Genomic DNA, 20,178 nt, shown 5'->3' on the forward strand with positions numbered 1-20,178 from the left:
AGGCACGCCATTGACCTATGGAATCTACTAGACACCATCTCTTCAGACGTCGCCTTCCTTACAGAAACATGGATGAACGCTTCCTCCGCCCCAGACATCACTATTGCCATCCCTGAAGACTACAAGATCACACGCAAGGACCGTACCGGCCACACAGGAGGAGGAATCGCTATCGTCCATAAGAAATTAATCCGCATCTCAACCAGCTCTGACACCAACCTCGCCAACTCTGAACACCTTCACTTCCAGATCCACATCGACCCCAAGACCACACTCAGAGGCACCCTCCTCTACAGACCACCAGGACCCCGCGCAAAATTCAGTGAAGACATCACGGACTTCATCACTCCACACGCGCTCCCCTCCAAAGATTACATCCTTCTGGGAGACCTCAACTTTCACCTTGAAAAGAACAACGACCGCAACACCACCACCCTCTTGGACAACCTCGCCAACCTCGGACTTAAACAACTAGTCACTTCCCCCACCCACATCGCAGGTCACACACTCGACCCCATCTTCACCTCCAGCAATCATGTCTCCTTCAGCCACACTACGGATCTCCTCTGGACTGACCACAGCTGCGTTCACTTCACCTACAACAAGCCAAAACCCACCAACCACCTCCAACCAACTCTGCAAAGAAACTGGAACAAAATCACCACCGACCAGATCTCCGCATCACTCCTTCTAAACACCCCAGCCCACTCTTCTAACCCAAACCAAGCCGCCGCCAACCTCACCCTATGGTTATCCAACACCGCCGACACCTTAGCACCTCTGAAAAAACGTCAAAGCAAACCTGGCAGCAAGAAGGCCTCATGGTTCAACGATGACCTTAAGAAGTCCAAGAAACTCTGCCGCTCCCTTGAAAAGGCCTGGAAAAAAGACCCAACCACCAGCACCAAGGACGCCTTCAAAAACGCCACCCGCACTCACCACCAACTAATCCGAAAGGCCAAGAAAACAGCATTCAAGGATCGACTTGACAACAACGTCCACAACAGCAAGGAACTTTTCAACATCATCAAGGAATTTTCCAATCCCTCGGCCAACTCCAACGACATCACCCCCTCTCAAGCCCTCTGCGACTCCCTAGCCTCATTCTTCCACAACAAGATTGCAGACATCCACAACAGCTTCGACAACCAACCCGGAGACCATCCCACCCTACCACTTGCTGAACATTCTCCCCCCATGAACACCCTTAACAACTGGAACCCAATCTCCACTGAGGACACCATCCGCCTGATGAATTCCATCCACTCAGGATCCCCCACAGACCCTTGTCCTCACCACATCTTCAACAAAGCAGACTCTGTCATAGCACCGCACCTCCGAGACGTCATCAACTGCTCCTTCAACTCCGCCACCTTCCCGGAAGACTGGAAACACGCTGAACTCACCGCCCTTCTGAAAAAACCCACAGCGGACCCCACCGAACTCAAAAATTACCGCCCCATTTCGCTCCTTCCATTCCCGGCCAAAGTCATCGAGAAAGCTGTCAACAACCAGCTCGCCGCTTTCCTCGAAGCCTACAAATCCCTCGACTCCTCACAGTCCGGCTTCCGAGCAAAACACAGCACTGAGACCGCCCTCATCGCAGCAACAGACGACATTCGAACTCTACTGGACAATGGAGACACAGTCGCCCTCATCCTCCTCGACCTCTCTGCAGCATTCGACACAGTCTGCCACAGCACCCTTCTACAACGCCTCAATAACATCGGAATACAAGGAAAAGCACTTGAATGGATCACCTCGTTCCTCACCGGAAGAACCCAGAGAGTCCGCCTTCCACCATTCAAGTCCGAGGCCACTGAAGTCATCTGTGGCGTACCACAAGGATCCTCACTCAGCCCCACCCTCTTCAACGTATACATGAGCCCCCTCGCGGCCATCGCCCGCCAACACAACCTCAACATCATCTCTTACGCGGATGACACTCAACTAATCCTTTCTCTCACCAATGACCCCAGCACCGCCAAAACTAACCTACACGAAGGAATGAAAGAAGTTGCCGAATGGATGAAACAAAGCCGCCTGAAACTGAACTCAGACAAAACAGAAGTCCTCATCTTAGGTACATCCCCCTCTGCATGGGACGACTCTTGGTGGCCGGAAGCCCTTGGAAAAGCACCCATCCCGACAGACCACGCACGGAACCTAGGCGTCATCCTGGACTCTTCACTCTCAATGAACAGACAAGTCAGCGCCGTATCCTCATCCTGCTTCAACATTCTTCGCATGCTCAAAAAAACATTTAGTTGGATCCCCACCGAAACCAGAAAAACAGTCACACAGGCTCTGGTCACGAGCCGACTGGACTACGGAAACACCCTCTACGCAGGTACTACCGCTAAACTCCAGAAGAATCTCTAACGAATCCAAAACGCCTCATCCAGGATCATATTAGACATCCCGCGCAACGAACACATCTCTGGTCACCTGAAAGACCTCCACTGGCTACCCGTCAATAAGAGAATCACTTTCCGGCTGCTAACCCACGCACACAAATCACTCTACGACATCGGACCAGAATGCCTAAACTCACGACTATCCTTCTACACCCCCTCCCGCCAACTACGTTCTTCCAGCCAAGCCCTCCCCACTGTACCTCGCATCAACAAGACCACCATGGGAGGCAGATCCTTCTCATACCTGGCTGCTAAAACATGGAACTCACTCCCCGCTTACCTTCGCCTTACCCAGAACCACCTAGCATTCAGAAAGCAACTTAAAACGTGGATATTTGACAAGTAATCCTCCTCCCCTTCCTTAGCGCCTTGAGACCCTCTGGGTATGTAGTGCGCTATATAAATGATCTGACTTGACTTGACTTGACAAGAATAATGAAGGGATGATGAAGTGAATAATAATATGGTGATGAAGGAATGGGATGGTGATGAAAGAGGAAGAGAAAGAATGAAGGGAAGAAGGACTGTGTAAAAAGACAGACAGAAAAAGGATAGATTGAGAGAAAGATGGAAGGATGAAAAGAAAAAAGCAGAAAGAAGGAAGAAGGATGAATAGATGAATGGAGAGATGGAAAACATTAGAATGAAGGATTGATTTGGAAGAAAGTAACAAAAAAACAAGCATTTGCAACTCCAATAGGCCTCGCCTATGCATGCACTACTGGCTATGTCAATGTATTTTAGCCATGTTGTATGCCAGTGTGGTTGCTGTTCAGCATGGCTAAAGGTTAGTGGCATAGAGGAGATTGTCATGGAGTGGTATAGAGTGGAAAGACGGAGAGTGAGTTGCAGTGTCAGAGTGGAGTGGATAGTGGGTAATGTATTGAAGTTGCATGGAGTGGAGTGGCGCACACTGGAGTGGCATAAAGTAGAGAGGACTGAAGTAGAGTGCATTGGCATAGTAGGTTACTTAGTATAGTGGTATAGAGTGCAGTGGTGTAGAATGCAGCGGGATAGAATTCATTGGCATACATTATAGTGGGTCATAGTAGAGTGCAGTGTCATGGAATGCACTGGTGCAGAATAGAGTGGTGCAGAGTAGAGTGGAATAGAGTATAGTGGTGTACATTGCATAGGTGCAAAGTAGAGTAGAGTGGCATGGTGTGGTGCGGAATAGAGTGACACAGAGTGGTGCAGAGTAGAGTATAGTGTGGTAGAGCACAGTGGCGTAGATTGCAGTGTGCAGTGACGTAAAGTGGAGTGATAGAAAGTAGAGTGATGGAGAGTAGAGTGGCGCAGAGTGCAGTGGTGTTGAGTACATTGACATAGAATGCAGTAGTGCAGAGTAGAGTGTAGTGTTGCACAGTAGCGTGTCATAGAGTGCAGTGTTGCAGTGTGGTGTAGAGTGCAATGGTATAGATTGGAGTGGCATCGAGTAGAGTGGTGTTGAGTGGCGTAGAGTGCAGTGGTGTTGAGTCCACTGGCGCAGATTACAATGCAATGGCTTAGAATGTAGTGGCATAGAGGACAGTGACGTAGAGTAGAGTGGTGCAAAGTAGAGTACAGTGGTGTAAAGAGGCATACAGTAATGTAGTGTGGCGTAGAGTAGAGTGTGCGGGTGTAGAGCACATTATCATAGAATGTTGCAGACTATATTGGCATAAAGTGCAGTTGCATAGAGTGTAGCAGCACCAAATTCAGCAGGGTAAAATACATAGTCATAGAATGCAGTGGTGTAGATAAGAGTGGTGCATAGTAGAGTGTAGTGGTGCAGGGTGGTGAAGTGTGGAGCAGCGTAGGTTGCAGTGGCATAGAGTGGAGTGATGTAGGAGTGCAAGGGTGTAGAATGCAGTGATGCAGAGTAGGCTGGCGAAGGGTTAATTGACATAGAGTGCAGCAGTGCAGAGTAGAGTGGTGTAGAGTCCAATGGCAAAGAGTGCAGTTTTGCAGAGCAGAGTGTTGTAGAGTGCAGTGGTATAGAGTGGCATAGAGTGCAGTGGGGAAGAGTAAAGTGGTGTAAAAAGAAGTGGCATAGAGTACAGTGGTGCAGAGTAGAGAGCAGTGGTGTAGAGTACAGTGGCATAGAGTGCAGTGTCATAAAATGCAGTGGGATTGAGTGCAGTGGCATGGAGGGGAGTGGCGCAGAGTGGAGTAGAGTGGCATCAAGTGCAGTGTTGGAGAGTGCGAAGGTGTAGAGTAGATTGTCTCAGAGTGTAGTGAAGTGGCTTGAATGGTGTGGTGCAGAATAGAATAGAGTGGTGTGCAGTGGATTTGCATCGAGAGAAGAGGTGTAGAGTGGAGTGGTACAGAGTAGAGTGCATTGGTGTAAGGTGTACTGGGATGTAGTGTAGTAGCATAGAGTGCAGTTTTGCAGACTGGCATGGAGTGAAGTTGTGCAGTGTAGATAGAGTGACATAGACTTGAGTGGTGTACAGTGCAGTGGCGAGGAGTGCAGTGGTGTAGAGTAGAGAGGCATACAGTGAAGTGGTATAGAGTGGGGCAGATTGACGTTGAGTGCAGTGGAACAGAGTGCAGTGGTGTGGAGTGGTCAATGTAGAGTGTTGCAGAATATAGTGGTGCAGAGCCCATTGATGTAGAGTACAGGGTCATAGAAGTCAGCAGCACACAATGCAGCATTGTAGAATGTAAAATATAGATCATAGTGGTACATAGTACAGTGCAATCATGTAGAGTGCAGTGGTACGGAGTGGAGTGGTGCAGAGTAGACTGGCATACAGTTCAATGGCATAGAGTACAGTGGCATAGGGTACAGTGGTGTAAAGTAGATTGGTATAGAGGACAAAGAGTGCAGTGGTATAGAGTAGTGCAGTGGCGTAAAGTGTTTTGCATAGAGTGCAGTGGCATTGAGTGCAGTTGCATAGAGTACAAAGGCACAGAGTGCATTGGTAAGGTGCAGCAGTTTAGAGTGTCATAGTGTGCAGTGGTGTAGAGTGGTATTCAGTGCATTGCCATAGGTACAGTGGCATATAGTAGTGTGGCATAGAGAGCAGTGGCGTGGACCAAAAGGGGCAGAGTAGAGTGCAGAGGCATAGAGTTGTGTGGTGCAGACTGCAGGGAAGCAGATTGCAGTGGAGCAGAGTGAAGTAGAATGGCATAGATTGCAGTGGCATAGAGTGCAGTGGCATAGACTAGATTTATTCAAATGAAAAGTGAAGTGGTGTAGAATGGAGTGGTGCAGGGTAGAGTGTAGTGCCATAGAGTAGAGTGCAATAGCATACAGTGGTGTATGGTTCTATGGCATAAAGTGTAGTGGTGCAGAGTAGATTAGAATGGTGCACCGTGGATTGATGTAGAATGCAGGGACATTTTGACTGGTGCAAAGTAGAGTTCATTGGCAAACTGTCTATTGGCATAGAGTGCAGTGGCAGAGAGTGCAGTGTTGCAGAGTCATGGAGTTATGCAAAGTATAGTGGAGTGGCCTGGGCTGGAGTGGTGTTGAGTGCAGTGGTGACGAGTGTAGTGCTGTTGAGCAGAGTGGTATAGAGAGTAGAGTGGTTCAGAACAGAGTAGAGAGGCATCCAGTGAAGTGGCGTTGAGTGCTGTGGCATAGAGTGGTTCAAAGTGGAGTGGAGTGGCACAGAGTGCAGTAGCTTGTCATGTTGCAGAGTAGAGGCAAGTGGATGGAGTGGTGCAGAGTAGAATACAGTGGCGAAAATTGGAGTATGCATGGTGTGGCAGCATATTGCTATTACAGACAGCACATGTTCAATCTAAATGACCATTACAATTGCACAGACATACGTTTTACTCATACAACTATAAAGCACATTAATAACAATGTGTGGAAATGGCTTCACCTAGTGTATTGATTTTTTTGATCATATTAAAGTATTTGTTTCAAACACACTTCAGAATCACCCAAAAAAGTGCTTCACTTGTGCTTTTCTAATTCAGATATATTCTGAAATATTTGCACAGTTCATTTAAAGGTTGTTGCAGGGGCGTAACACAGGCCAACGCAGCCCCCGCGGTGTGGGGGGGGGCTTCAAGCTCCAGGGGGCCCCCTCGGCACTGCACTCTGGCTGGAAAGCTCCTGATTGAGCTCGGAGGGGGGGCCCTCTACATACCGTGCAGGGAAGCCCTCTCAGTTTTCGTTACGCCAGTGGGTTGTTGTATGTGAAAACAAAACTTTCCGACCTCCAGAATGTTATGTTATGTTATGTTATGTTATTGGCTTTTGTACCGCGCACAGCTGCCCCAGCAAAGGGGCGTCCTGGCGCCAGGAAAGGTATACACAACATCACAGAACGCAACTGAATCAGGAAGTATTAATTAAAAAGAAAGGTTTTAATGGCGCATCTGAATAAAAATAAATCCTCCATAGCTCGGATTTCACTGGGAAGAGAGTTCCACAATTTGGCCGCCACTACTCGAAAGGAGCAACCGCCCATCCTGCTCAGCAGAAAGCGGGGAACGACAGACAGATTCTGACCCATCGATCTCAAGGATCGAGAGGGAACATAAGGGGTCAGTAAATTCATCAGAATAGGTGGAGCCGTACCTTTCAAAATTTTAAAAGCCAGGCAGAGCACCTTAAACTCGATCCGACGAGCAACAGGCAACCAATGGAGCGATTGCAATGCTCTGGACACTGAGCAACGTCGGGGCAATCCTAGTATCGCTCTTGCGGCGGCATTCTGCACCCGCTGCAGCCGCATAAGTTCTGCCTTATTCGTACCTGCTAGAAGGACACTGGCATAGTCTATCCTGGATAGTACAGAGGCCTGGACCACAAGCTGTCTGGTGGGGGCATCGAAGAATTTGAGCACCGGCCTGATACCCCTGATTATGCCAAAACAGGAGGCAGCTACCCTCTTAGTTTGGCAGGTGAAACTCAGTGTTGGGTCCAGCCATACCCCGAGATTTTTTATCTCCATGGCAGGAGATGGAATCATTCCTAGCTCGGGGGGCCACCAGTTGTCATTCCACCATCCAGGTTGCTTCCCAACCACCATCACCTCGGTTTTCTTTGTGTTCAATTGGAGACAATTTTGGTTCATCCAATTGGCCACCGCACGTAACCCCTCACAAAAGTTAAGGGCGTCCACAGCTGAGTGCCCACTTAGTGTGACCGCCAGCTGCATGTCGTCCGCATAGGACACCATTGTCAGGCCCCAGCGTTTGACTACCGCAGCCAGCGGACTCACATATAGATTAAAAAGAGTGGGGCTCAGAGATGATCCTTGTGGAACTCCCAAGGTGAGCGGGTGAGAGGTAGATTTGCCAGGTGGTATCGCAACCTGAAAGGATCTGTTGGAAAGGAAGGAGCGGAACCACCCTAGAGCCAAACCCCTGACCCCAGCTTCCTCTAACCGCCGCAAAAGGATCTCGTGGGATACCGTATCGAAGGCGGCACTCAAGTCTAACAACAAGAGTGCCGCTGTTCGTCCGGCATCCAGCACGGAGCGCAGGTGTTCGACCATGTATAACAAGGCAGTCTCCGTGCTGTGGCCTGCACGAAATCCATTTTGCGTGGGATCCAGGATGTTAGCTTTGGCAAGATGGTCGGCCAGGATCCTATTCACGTGGGCTTCGGTGACTTTAGCAGGCCACGGCAGCAGTGAGATGGGGCGATAGTTCTCGGGTTTTACAGGATCTAGGGTAGGCTTTTTTAGGATGGGTGTAACTACCGCTTGCTTCCACTTGGTGGGCACCATCCCTGAGGCCAAAGACTTGTTGATAAGGGCCAACAAGGGTGAGCGACATGTTGCCTGCATGTTTTTGAACTGAGTCGGTATGAGGGGGTCTGCGGGGGAGCCAGATTTAATTTTTTGGCTCAATAGATCAAAACCCTCCTCAGAGAGAGGGGCCAGCATATCCAAGGTCAAAGCATTGCCCGTTGGACAGACATCTAAGTCCGAGTGGTGCACGGAAGTTGGAAAGGTGCGATAGATTGCATGCACCTTTTGGACAAAGAAAGAGGCCAGACTCTCACAATGAGGGTCTGTGCAAATTTCTGCTGCCAAAGCCCTCTTAGTCGTCCGGTCTTTTAGGACCTTGAAGATTAGTTTAGAGGGGTTAGGGCTGTTCCGAAACTCCTGCGCATAATATGCGGCGCGTGTTCGGCAGACCGCTCTATGATATGCCTTGGATAGAGTAAGGTAGCAGGATTTGCGCATGGGGTCATAGGCTTTCCTCCATTGCCTTTCTGCTTGCCTACACTCTCTCTTGAGAGACGCCAGTGTCTCATCATACCACGGGCTATGGGCCTTAGTACGGCACTTGGAGCGTACCAGGGGAATAAGTGCATCCAAGGCCGTTCCAATCCAGTTGCAGAATGAGTCATACCCTCCATCAACATCCGAAAAGGTGGGTAAAGGTGTCTTTCCTAGTAGAGAGTGAAAGTCTTCTAGTTTTAGTTTACTCCACTGGCGAGAAAGAGAGGTTTTGTTCTGTGCCACGAAAATGGGATCTGCCACAGGGATAGCTGCCTTCACCAACATGTGATCCGTCCATGTCAACTGGACAGGTGGGTACATAATTATGTCCTGTAAGGTGGTGAAGAACGGGTCCAGTATGTGCCCGCCTGAATGGGTGGGGGATATCACTCTTTGTAGGAGCTGCAAAGCTTTTAAATCGGCAAGGCAGCTCTTAATAGCTGATTGGGATGTGCAGTCAAAATGCAGGTTGAGATCGCCTACCACATTAAAATTTGCACAGCCAAGCGCTTCTATACTAATGACGTCCGGGAGAGCGGCCCTAAAGGCGGCATCGCAGCCCGGTGGCCGGTATATTAGGAGACCTGAGAGGCTGTAACAGTGGGAAAGAGAGATTCTAAAGCGGGCACATTCACAGCCCAGGAGTTTTAGTTCTTTCCATTCGCAGGGAAAACGACGTTTCACTGCCATCGAAATGCCACCCCCTCGTGAGCCGCGGTTAAGAGTGGCCACGGTGTATTCAGGGGGGAAAGCAAGATTTAGAATGGCGATATCAGCATCCTGAAGCCAGGTCTCGGTCATAAAGAACACATCTGGGGAATCATTAGTCACAATATCAAAGATCTCCGCCTCATGTTTGACCAGAGATCTGACATTTAAGCTGCTGCCCCTTAGTGCCTAACATCGGTTTCTTGATCTATGACAGAGGAGCCATCTACAAACATGACTTTGCTTCTGGGGATCCTGTCTTTTTCCACCATGGAGGATTTGTCTAGTGCCTGCACAGGGCAGTCGTGGACTTGCTGTCCTTTTTGCACTTCATGGGCAATGAAGGTAGCTGTGTTGATGATATGGCACCGCACTTTGTTGACCACTGGTCTGGATAGCATAAGAGACTCATTGGATGGTCAGGGTGCCTTTCCCTTTCTGTATGATCACAAACACTCTATGTTTAGTGTACAGTGTAAGGGGTGTCCCCATTGCAATGGGGGTGCTTTGTCCACTGCGGGGAATGTGTGGCCAGGGCCTACTTGCAAGGGAAATGTCCCTGCATTACAGAGTTGAGTTGACCACTGTAATATTCCATGGGTTTGGGTCCTAATGGGTACTTCTGGGTGAGTGCTACCGTGATCACCCATCCATTTCTATGGTAGAACAGGGAAAAATCCTTTTACAGTCTGGTGTCCAAAGTATGGGGTCATTTGGGATTTCCTCTTTTAATTAGGCGAAGGCTCCTGCATCTCAGGGGTCCAAGTCAGTCAGGTACCATTCTTCATTGAGGCCAGCAATAGGCTATGAGGGTGCTGTAGTAAAAGACCCATTTCCTGACGTAATTGCAGAGCCAAAGGAATTTTTTGCATCTCCTTTGTCTGCGGTGGTACCATTGCTCTAATGGGGTGTGCTCGTTTGGGTGTGACCCATTTTCCCATGGCTGAAATCAACTGACCCAAATAGCTGACCTCCTGTAGTTCTTATTGTATTTTCTCCTTGTCCACATTGTAGCCTATTTCTGGTAGCCTAATGAGAAGGGCTATACTATCTTTTCTTCATATCAGCTTAGTGGGACTGCATATCCGGATATCGTCCGCATACTATAAGAGGGTGCTTTTACATTGGAAGTTGGGCAGGCTACGCCTTAGGATCCTGTTAAAGATAATTGGTGACTCATAATACCTTTGGGGCAACCTTTGAAAGAGCAGTTGAGATCCTCTAAAGGTGAATGCCGTTAGGTACTGGCTGACAAGGTGAAGATAAATGCGGAAGAAGGCATTTTTAACTTCTATGACTGAGAAGTACAGAATATCAGTTTGGGTGCTGGTCAGTATAATGGAGGGCCTGGTACCACAGGGAACTTTGGAACCACTACATCATTTCGGGATGTAGGTCTTGTACTAGGCACCAATTTCCCCCCTTTGCCTTCTTCACAGGGTGTATTGGGGTATTTCAGGGTAACACCCACACACGGACTACTACCTGATCGATAAGAGCCTGTATCGTGGGGCTATGCCTTCCTCTGCTTCCTTGGACAGTTGGTACTGTTTCACTCTGTGGAGGATGGCTCTTCCCTGAGTGTGATCCTAGCTGGTTTAGCAGTATTGATGAGCCCCATGTCATGTGGACCAGTTGCTCATAGCAGTGGGTTAATTGTGTGAAGTCTTGATCCCTGAGGATGTTGCCGTAGTGACAGGCGCTGGGCTCCTACGCTGCAGTTCTATGGGATCTTCAAAAACTATTGTTGAATCTTCTAGGTAGTTGGCAAACAGTTGTTCGTCTGACATGTCCCAAATGTGGAGACTTGGGTCTAGGAAAACAACGCATGCCCATGGGACTTGATTGTCGTCAGGTGCCACAAAGACCCTATAAGAGGGTCTGACCTACAGTGCCTCAGCTATCTTTAGTTCCTCCTCCTGAGGCTCACACTCTCGGCATCATTCCCTATAGAATAGGAATTCCTTGGGCAGCTGTACTTGTCAACTTAATAGTGTTGGGGCGTTGGAGATTTGGGCCTTGGAGAATGTGTTGGTCTGTTGGTGAGGCCCAGACTGTGTCACCCGTACCAATGTTGGGTCTTAGTATCATAAATCATAAGGGCAAGTCTCCAGGGATTGAGCAAGACATGGCCCCATCCTATGAAAAGTAGATGGTCATGTTTAATTTGGCCATTAGAGATCTCCCAAGGAGGTTGGTAGGGGGTGCAGGATGGTATAGCAGCTGACTTTGGAGTAAGTTTCCACCTATATCTAAGTCAACTATTTCGGTGAAGGGAACCGCTTTCACGATCCCTGAAAACCCTGTGTGTCCATAGTGCTGCACAATAGGGGAGCATTCCCTTCCTTGAGGCAAAATCTTGTGGGCCCGGTGTCCCCTAGGAAGGTGTAAGGCATGTCATTGATGGCCATCATCACAGTGGGTGCCTCATTCAACCTGTGGGTGACTGAAAGTACAGGACACATGGGGTTTCCTTGGTGCCTTCATTGGACCTAATGTGGGTTCTAAGGGCCAGATGTAGGTAATCCCATTTTACCGATTCTAAAATACTGAATTTTACCGGTTCGGTATTTTAGAATCGGAAAATGGGATGTAGGTAAAAAATTGGTAAAATATACTGAATCGGTAAAATTCAGAATTTCCGAATCGGTATTTACCGAATCGGTAAATACTGAATGCCCATTCATCCCCATAGGAATGAATGGGAATTACCGAATCGGTATTTACCAATTCAGTAAATACTAATTTAGTAAGTACCGAATCGGAGATACAAAATACAACCAATTGAGCTTGTCAACCAATCAGGTTCATCCACCACACCCCACAACAAAGCAACAGAGGAACCAACCAATCAAATGCATCTACCCCACCCCACAACCAGGAAGTGGCCATACCCATGTAGGTGCAGAGTAACTGAACATTCTGGAGAGCTGTGAGACACTGTTTCAGTTTCATAAACTTTTATTCGATTATCAGTTTTATAATCATAAAAAAGTACATACAAATAGAAAAAAGCTTTTCTGCGCATGAATGAATTTAAGAAGAGTCAAGATATAAAGGAACTTATTAAAAATAAAATTTGCAGTTCTGTATGCTTCTAGTTAGCTTGGAACATTATGACGTATTGTTAAGACTGTTTTAAGAAAAGTCACTATAAGTTTAGCTTCATGTGGCGTGTTTAGAGACTGCAAAAAGAGAAACGCGGAGTAGCATTGTCTATGGCCACTGGATCGGAGAAGTGGAATGATCCACGTTTTTCGTGGAAGTTTGTAATTTTTACAAAATAAAACAACGTGGATCGTTGACTGTTGGGAAATTCCATCGCATGGACAGTACATCAAATTGCGGGACCAGTTTTGAGTTTCCGGAAATGAAACTAAACGGAAAAAGATGTTAAAACGAAGTCTTGTTAATAAAAAAATTTTGTGGTTGGATAAGAAATACGTCAAGTATGCTTGTATGCCTTTGCCTGATTGTTGAGCACAGATTTTTTCGTTTGATGGTTTTGACATCTCAGCTTGGTTCCGTAACTCCCTCAAGTGACCCAGACACATTGATTTTAACTGTTTCCTGGAAATATCTTCTACCGAAGCAGGATCTTCGAAGTAGGACTCATGGTCCAGGTCTTTGAAGAAGTTCCATACGTAGGTTAGCCAAGGAATTTTTCGCCAGTTTGTCAAGGCTAAACAGTCTGTGATAAGGGAGCGAGTTAAATGACATTCGGGGTTGGTCCATATTCGATGCCACAGTAAAATTGGCTGGCAGCGAATAATGTCAACAATGTATTCCATACCAAGCTCACGATGCGAAGCTAGTATCGGGGAACTTTGAGGGAGAGCTAGAATGTATTTTATGAAGCCATTCTCCGTTACTTGTAGCTGGTCTATGCGTCCATGACCCCAGACTCCAGCTCCATAGGTAGCCACGCTATGGCACTTTGCATAATATATGGTCAGGAGTTCGGGTGGCGCTGGTTTCCCCAGTTTCCTCGAGAAAGAAATCAGTGCCGATGTTGCCCGTCGGAAGTGAAGATTTCTGGCGTCGATTGCCTTGCGCCAGTTCACTGCATCATCCACTAAGATTCCCAGGTAGGGGTAGGCTGAGGTTTTTTCCAGTTTCATTTTGTCGACCATTATCGATTTGGGGTTTTTGACCCTAGGACCAATGTGCATTGTGAATGTTTTCTTTATGTTTATTTTGAGGCCGAGTGAGTCCATGAATGTAGTGTATTTGTTAATTTGTATCTGGAGTTGGTTCAGGGTCCGTGCTAAAATGACTGAATCGTCAGCATACAGCAATGTGGGTATCGGACGATGTTTTATCTGGGGTAAGTCCTGGCTCCCTACCAGCATATCCTGTTCGAGCCCGTTTGTATAAAGGTTGAACAGGAAGGGAGCCAGTACACATCCCTGTCTCACTCCCTTCGTTATTTGAAATGGACGGGACAGCTCACCACTGGTACCAAATCTTACTCGCCCTACAGCATTAGAATAGAGTTCACGTAGGAAGGCTATTAATGGGGGGTCCACTCCAAGGTCGATAAGTATTTGCCAGAGTTTTTGCATGTTGGACGCAGTCAAATGCCGCACTTAGGTCGACATAGACAAGGAAGATGTTACCTCCTTTGGCGCCAACATATTTCCCTGCCAGTGAGACACTGAGCAACTGGCTGCCTTGAGCTGAGCTGAAGTGCATGATGGAATCCCAGGACTCACAGAGGGAAGGAGCAAAGCGCAAAAGAAAACTAAAATTCAGCACAGCTGAACTGCAGGTGCTGGTGGAGGAGGTTGTGAGGCACCACACCCAGCTATTTGGAAAAAAGTCTCTGCAGGTTGCAGAGGCTGTAAAAAGGAACACCTGGCTGGGAATCCAGTCAAAGGTGAATGCCATCGGGGTGACAACACGGGAAATTGATGACCTTAAAAAACGGTGGCATGATCTCAGGATCAAACCAAAAAAAAGCTGGCAGCACAGAAAAAAGAAACCAGAGCCACAGGGGGAGGAAGGAGCAAGGCAACTGCCCTAACAGACCTGGAGAAGCTCGTGGAGTCCACCCTGGAGCCCAAGAGTGTCAATGGGATAGGGGATGCCGACAGCTCAGCCAGAGCTGCAAAAAAACAACGTAAGCTACATGGACATCAATCCTCCCCCCCTTCCCTGTCCCCCTTCCCCAATGTGGTTGTGTGTTTCACACTCCGATACAGGTTTCAGGATCTGCAGTATCTATCAGGGTGTGTCACAGTGATTTACCTAGCAGGTATCCCTCCCCAAATTCTAAAGCAGCAAGGCGTGTGTAGATCCCACTGTCCTGGAATATGTAGAAGTCGTGGGTGCTCCAAGGGAATTTGGCCACAATATCAATAATTATGTTGCCAGCGTTGCATATCACCTGCACATTGATTGAGTGAGTTGATTTTCGGTTGCTGTAGATGTATTCTGTGGCTGCAGGTGGGCAGATTGGGATGTGGGTGCCATCTATACAGCCTATGACATGAGGGAACTGTGCCAGTTGATAGAACTCAGTTTTAGTCCTGAGCAGTTCCGCATGTGTGTCAGGGAAGCTGATGTCATGATGCATTCTCTGCATCATGGCCTCCCGGAACATACGGAAGAAACAGGATAGGCAGATCTGGGACACCCCACCTACAGCAGCAATCACACTCTGGTAACTCCCAGATGCAAGCAGGTGTAGGCTACAGAGCAACTGCACATGGGGTGGGATGGTGTGCGCCCTTGGTGTTGGGTGCTCCAGGAGTGGGTGCAGGTCCCTGATCAAGTCCAGGATTGTTTGGGGGTGTAGCCTGTACCTTTGCAATATCTCTGCCTCAGTGAGTTGGAAGAGCGTAATCCTCTGCCTGTAGACTTGCTCCTCCCTTCTCCAGACCCTCTCTCCTGCAGCCTGTAGCCATAGCTGCCTTGCAATGACATAGAATGCCGCCATTCTGGTCACACTGTTGCATTTTGGGGCCTTTTTTAGAGCCTGCACCTGGTTACCACCTGCTTGCACTCCATGGTAAATACCGACTCTTAAATACCGAACTTCATGAAATTCGGTATTTTTGAGGTTGCCTACATCTCAAACCTCATTTTTTACCATTTCTTATTTACCGATTCGGTAAATAAAAATTTGGTAAATAAGAATTCAGTAAATTCCGAATCAGTAAATTACCGACTCGGAATTCGGTAAATTCCGAATCGGTAAATAACTGACTCATATTTACCGAATCGGTCTATTTTTGGCTCCGATATTTCAAAAACCCAATTCCGGTCGGTAACGGCCAAAATTCGGTATTTTTGGCCGTTACTGACCGGTATTTGGCTACCTACATCTGGCCCTAGATCTCTAACAGAGTCCTCCCTCTCCATACTGTTGCTCCTCCGTGTGGCGCTGGGAACTCCGGGCCCTTTGCTAATGCTAGGGATGGGTTCCCTGTTGCTTGCTGATCCTGCCATAGGTGTGACCCGTCCACCTGTGTTTGCTGTGAGGAGGGGAATCCTAGCTGCCCTCCTTGCGGTGGGGCCCGCTTGAGGGGGGAAACAACCTTTACAACGCAACTTTTACAACGCACTACCATTACAACAAAACTTTTACAATGCAACAGGCATTACAACGCATGCTATTACAATGCAACCATTACAACGCATGACACTACAACGCATAACACTACAACACATGTGATTACAATGCAGTCATTATAACGCATACCATTACAACGCATACCATCACACTGCATAGTACCCTTACACTCTCCAACACTTACCCTACTTTTGCACCCCCTGGAGTTAGAATAGTCATGTTTACCCCTACACTATCCAACACTTACCCTATTTTTGCACCCCCTGGAGTTAGAATAGTAATTTTTACCCCTACACTATCCAACACTTACCCTACTGTTGCACCCCCCTGGAGTTAGAATAGTAATTTTTACCCCTACACTATCCAATACTTACCATACATGCAATGCAATGGTATGCGTTGTAATGGTATGCGTTGTAAAGGTAGCATGCGCTGTAATGGAATGCGTTGTAAAGGTAGTTTTAAAAAATTTGTTGTAATGGCATGCGTTATAATGGAATGCGGTGTAATGGATGTTGCGTTGTAAAGGTATGTGTTGTAAAAGTGTGCGTTGTAATATCATACATCCACTTGGGGGCTTACGTGTTCTGTGTCTGAGGGTAATGTGTGTTGCTATTGAACTGGGGCGGGGTGTTGTAAGTGTTCCTTGTCTCACACCTGGATCTCAGTTGCTTGTGATACATTTCATCCTGCACTCTCCTGCAAGGTGTCCCATCTTATGGCAATAAAAACTGTTATATTCTGTTTTGTATTTATTTATTTGCCTATGGTTTATGTTTTGTTCAAAGGCATTCCGGTTATGCTTTTAATGTGTTTCACTGTTGCTAAGGACTGTTTTGAATGTGGAATACCCTGATGTTAGTTTCCTACTGCAAGGCTTGGACTCAAGACATACGATGCTGTGCTGCTTATTGAAGATACACATTTTTCTACATTGTGAGTCTGAAGAATTAATTCAACATTGGTGATGACTTGAAGTCCTGCGGCACATCTTTCATCTATTGAGGCAGCACAGGAACGGATTCTGCTTCTGGACAAGGCATTAACAAGTTCCATTTATACAGGATTTGGATTTTATTTCTTCTCTCTCATATATAGAAACATCGAGACTACACTGGTAAGAGGAGATACATGGTCTGGGAAGTATATGCCCAGAGATCTTGTACTTAGACCTTATAGCGCTGAAATTGCTGTTGGGGTCACGCGGAGTTACCAGCATTTATCTGCATACCTGCATTTTCTGAATTGGCGTTGTTCCAATCTGCGTGATTGCATCTTCTGAATTGGGGGAGCTCCAATCTGCGGGCTCTTCTACAACGTTATCTGTGTCTTCTGACAGGTAGCACGAAGATAGAGGGCATGCGTGTGAAACCTGATGCATGATGTTTGACGCTCATTTAGCAGCTAGTATGTAACATGCTGTCATTGGCTTTGGCATCCTGTGTCCATTGGATTATACAAGCCCCATTGTCATTGGCCGCACCGGAGAGCCTATCGGCCGCATGGTAGAGCTTATCGGAACTTTGACATGAAGGATTGGATTCATTTATTTTAAGGTTTTTGTCACTAACGTGAGGAATAGTTTTGGAAATAAGAAGACAGCGAACACATATGAAACATTCACGGTACTATTAGTGTGAAATCGTTTTGGTTTGGCTATATTACTGTTCTGTTTTATTTAGGTTTTTCTCTCTCACTTTAATTATAGTTGTTGCACATAGTAATCCATACCAATTGTTTAGTCAAACTGTCTTGGAAGATGCAGTTGGATCCTCCAGGGAAATGTTTACCTAACAAAGGAGAACCAGTGATGCCTTGGGTAAGGTGGGAAGAGGAGTTCCTAACCTATATGACTGCCAAAGACTGTCAGAGAATGGGAGCTGAAAGAAAGAAAAGTATACTGCTACACTGTTTAGTATCAGACGGTCAAGTTATTTTCAGGAGCTTACCAAAAGTAGAGGATGAAGATTTGGATGTGTACAAGGAAGCATTACTTAGGATGGAACTCAGGTTCAAATCCTCTACCAGCATTGCGCTCAATAGGTTCAAGTTTTACACCAGAGCACAAAAGAAGAATGAATCCTTCAATGAGTTTCTGACAGCATTATGAGGGCTTTCTATGTTATGTAATTTTGGATAAATGACAAATGAAATGGTTTGTGATAAAATTGTAGTCCATGTAAAGAGTAAGAACATACAGAAGCAGTTAAGGGTTTTAGGGGATTCTAAATTGCAGTATGCTATTGCTATTGCTGAACCATTGGCGCAGTCAGAGAAATGGGAGACTTTAGTGTGTAAGAAGGATCCCAATAGGGAGGATGCATGCTCTATTAATACTACAGAAGCCAATCTTTGTAGTGTAAGCAATGGACGTAAGTTTAAAAAAGGGATGAAGGGAAAACAACAGCATGTTACAGGTGTGGAATCACTAATCATATTGCTTCTTTTGTGCATTGTCCTGCCATTGGAAAAGAATGTGTGAAATGTGGGCGGACAAGACATTTTGCTCGTGATTGTAGAGATCTTAAAAAAAGAAACTATAATAGTGTTACTCAAAGAGGTAAAGTATCTTCTGTTGGAGAAATTGGAAGACATGACATTGACTGTGAGTGTGGTAAGGTAGATGGTCGTGGTAAAGGAGTTGTCCTGTCTATTTAAAATGGTAAGAATGAAGAAGCAGGGGTCAAAGGTCCAGCCAGATGTATTGTTAGAGTGTTGGGTGAACCTTCAGAACTCATGGCAGATTCAGGTTCGCCATGGACAATAATTACTAAAAAGTGCTTAATGGGAAAGTTGGGAGGGTGTTTAGATATTGAGAAATTAAGACCTGACATTGTGGCAGAGAGTTTTGATGGCACTGCTATTGATGTCATTGGTTACAATCTTGTTGAACTGGAATTTAAAGGTAGGAAAGTTGAAGTTAAGTTGTATGTTGCAGTAACAGGAGTGAATGTACATGGGTGGAAGGATCAGTAGAAACTAGGAATTATATTAAATCCCAGGAGTAGTGAACCTGTTCTCATTATAGCGGGCAAATGTGATAAGAAGACCATTCATTTCCAATTTCCCAAAGTATTCTCTAACAAATTGGGTAAGTTAACAGGGTATTCTCATGAGAATAAAATAGAAAACTGTTCCTTTGAAGCAAAAGTTAAGGAATATCCCAAATAATATTAGACAGGAATTGAAAGTAATGTTAGAAGACGTGATAAAAGAAGACATAATTGAAGAGTTAGAATTTTGAGAATGGGTTTCTCCCATAGTTTTGGTGAGAAAAGGGAATCAGTCTTTGAGGCTGTGTGTGGGCTTAAGAGAGTTAAATACTAATGTAATAGCTGATTGCCATCCACTTCCCAATATAAATGAGGTTGTGAGTATGTTGGAAAAAGCAGCAGTTCTCTCTACGGTGGATCTAAGATCCTCTTATCATCAAATAGAATTGACAGAAGTTTCCAGGCATTACACTGCATTTATTGCAGGATTGTGGATGTATCAATTCAAGTTTAGGGATACCTTCCTGCACAAAAACAATACTTAGAGTCACAATCCTCTTTCTATGTGCAACAGAATACAGCACACATAGAAAGAGTAAGCAAAGAGGAGTACTGAGATATTTCTCCTCATTACACCTGCCTTTGGAAGGTGTATCTTTTTGGCGCATTTCCAGGTTTACTTGTTCTGCTAAATCTCGGAATGCAATAAAAACCACAGAAGATGTGTAGGAACATCCATGCAATGCCCATGAAACTCCTTCCCAGGGCATATTAATGTAACACAGCGATTTTGCGCTGTGTTGCGGTACTCCAGATTTATGATGCCACTCAAGGCCACACAAAGTGACATAGCGTGGCTTTATTAATCGCATTTCAGAGTTGCATTACTCTTGTACCACATTGTGTGGTGCAAGAGCAACACAACCAAGCTTATACATATGGCCCTCAGTATATAGGAGTAGCACAAATGGTAAAAAATGGATTTGTTTCCTGACCAGTGCCAAGCTTCTTTCCAGGCCTTTCAACAGCATTAGTTTTGTTACAATAGTTGTTTGAAATCTTCAAAAACTTTTAAAAGTGTTTTAGGTAAATTCCATAATGGTAACTCAAAGAAATAAGTGACAAAATCGGGGTGAACAATACAAATTTTGAATTTGAATCTCACTGTGTCAGTTCCGAATAGCACTGTATTGTATTGCTTAATAGCAGTATATAGCACTTTCCCTCAGCTCTTGCAAGACTTCAAAACACTTTTCAAGTGAGTAACAAAGTTGGACCAAACATTCTTGTGCATGAATGTGGTG

This window comes from Lissotriton vulgaris, chromosome 6 (assembly GCF_964263255.1).
Source record: "Lissotriton vulgaris chromosome 6, aLisVul1.2, whole genome shotgun sequence".
Classification (NCBI taxonomy): domain Eukaryota; kingdom Metazoa; phylum Chordata; class Amphibia; order Caudata; family Salamandridae; genus Lissotriton; species Lissotriton vulgaris.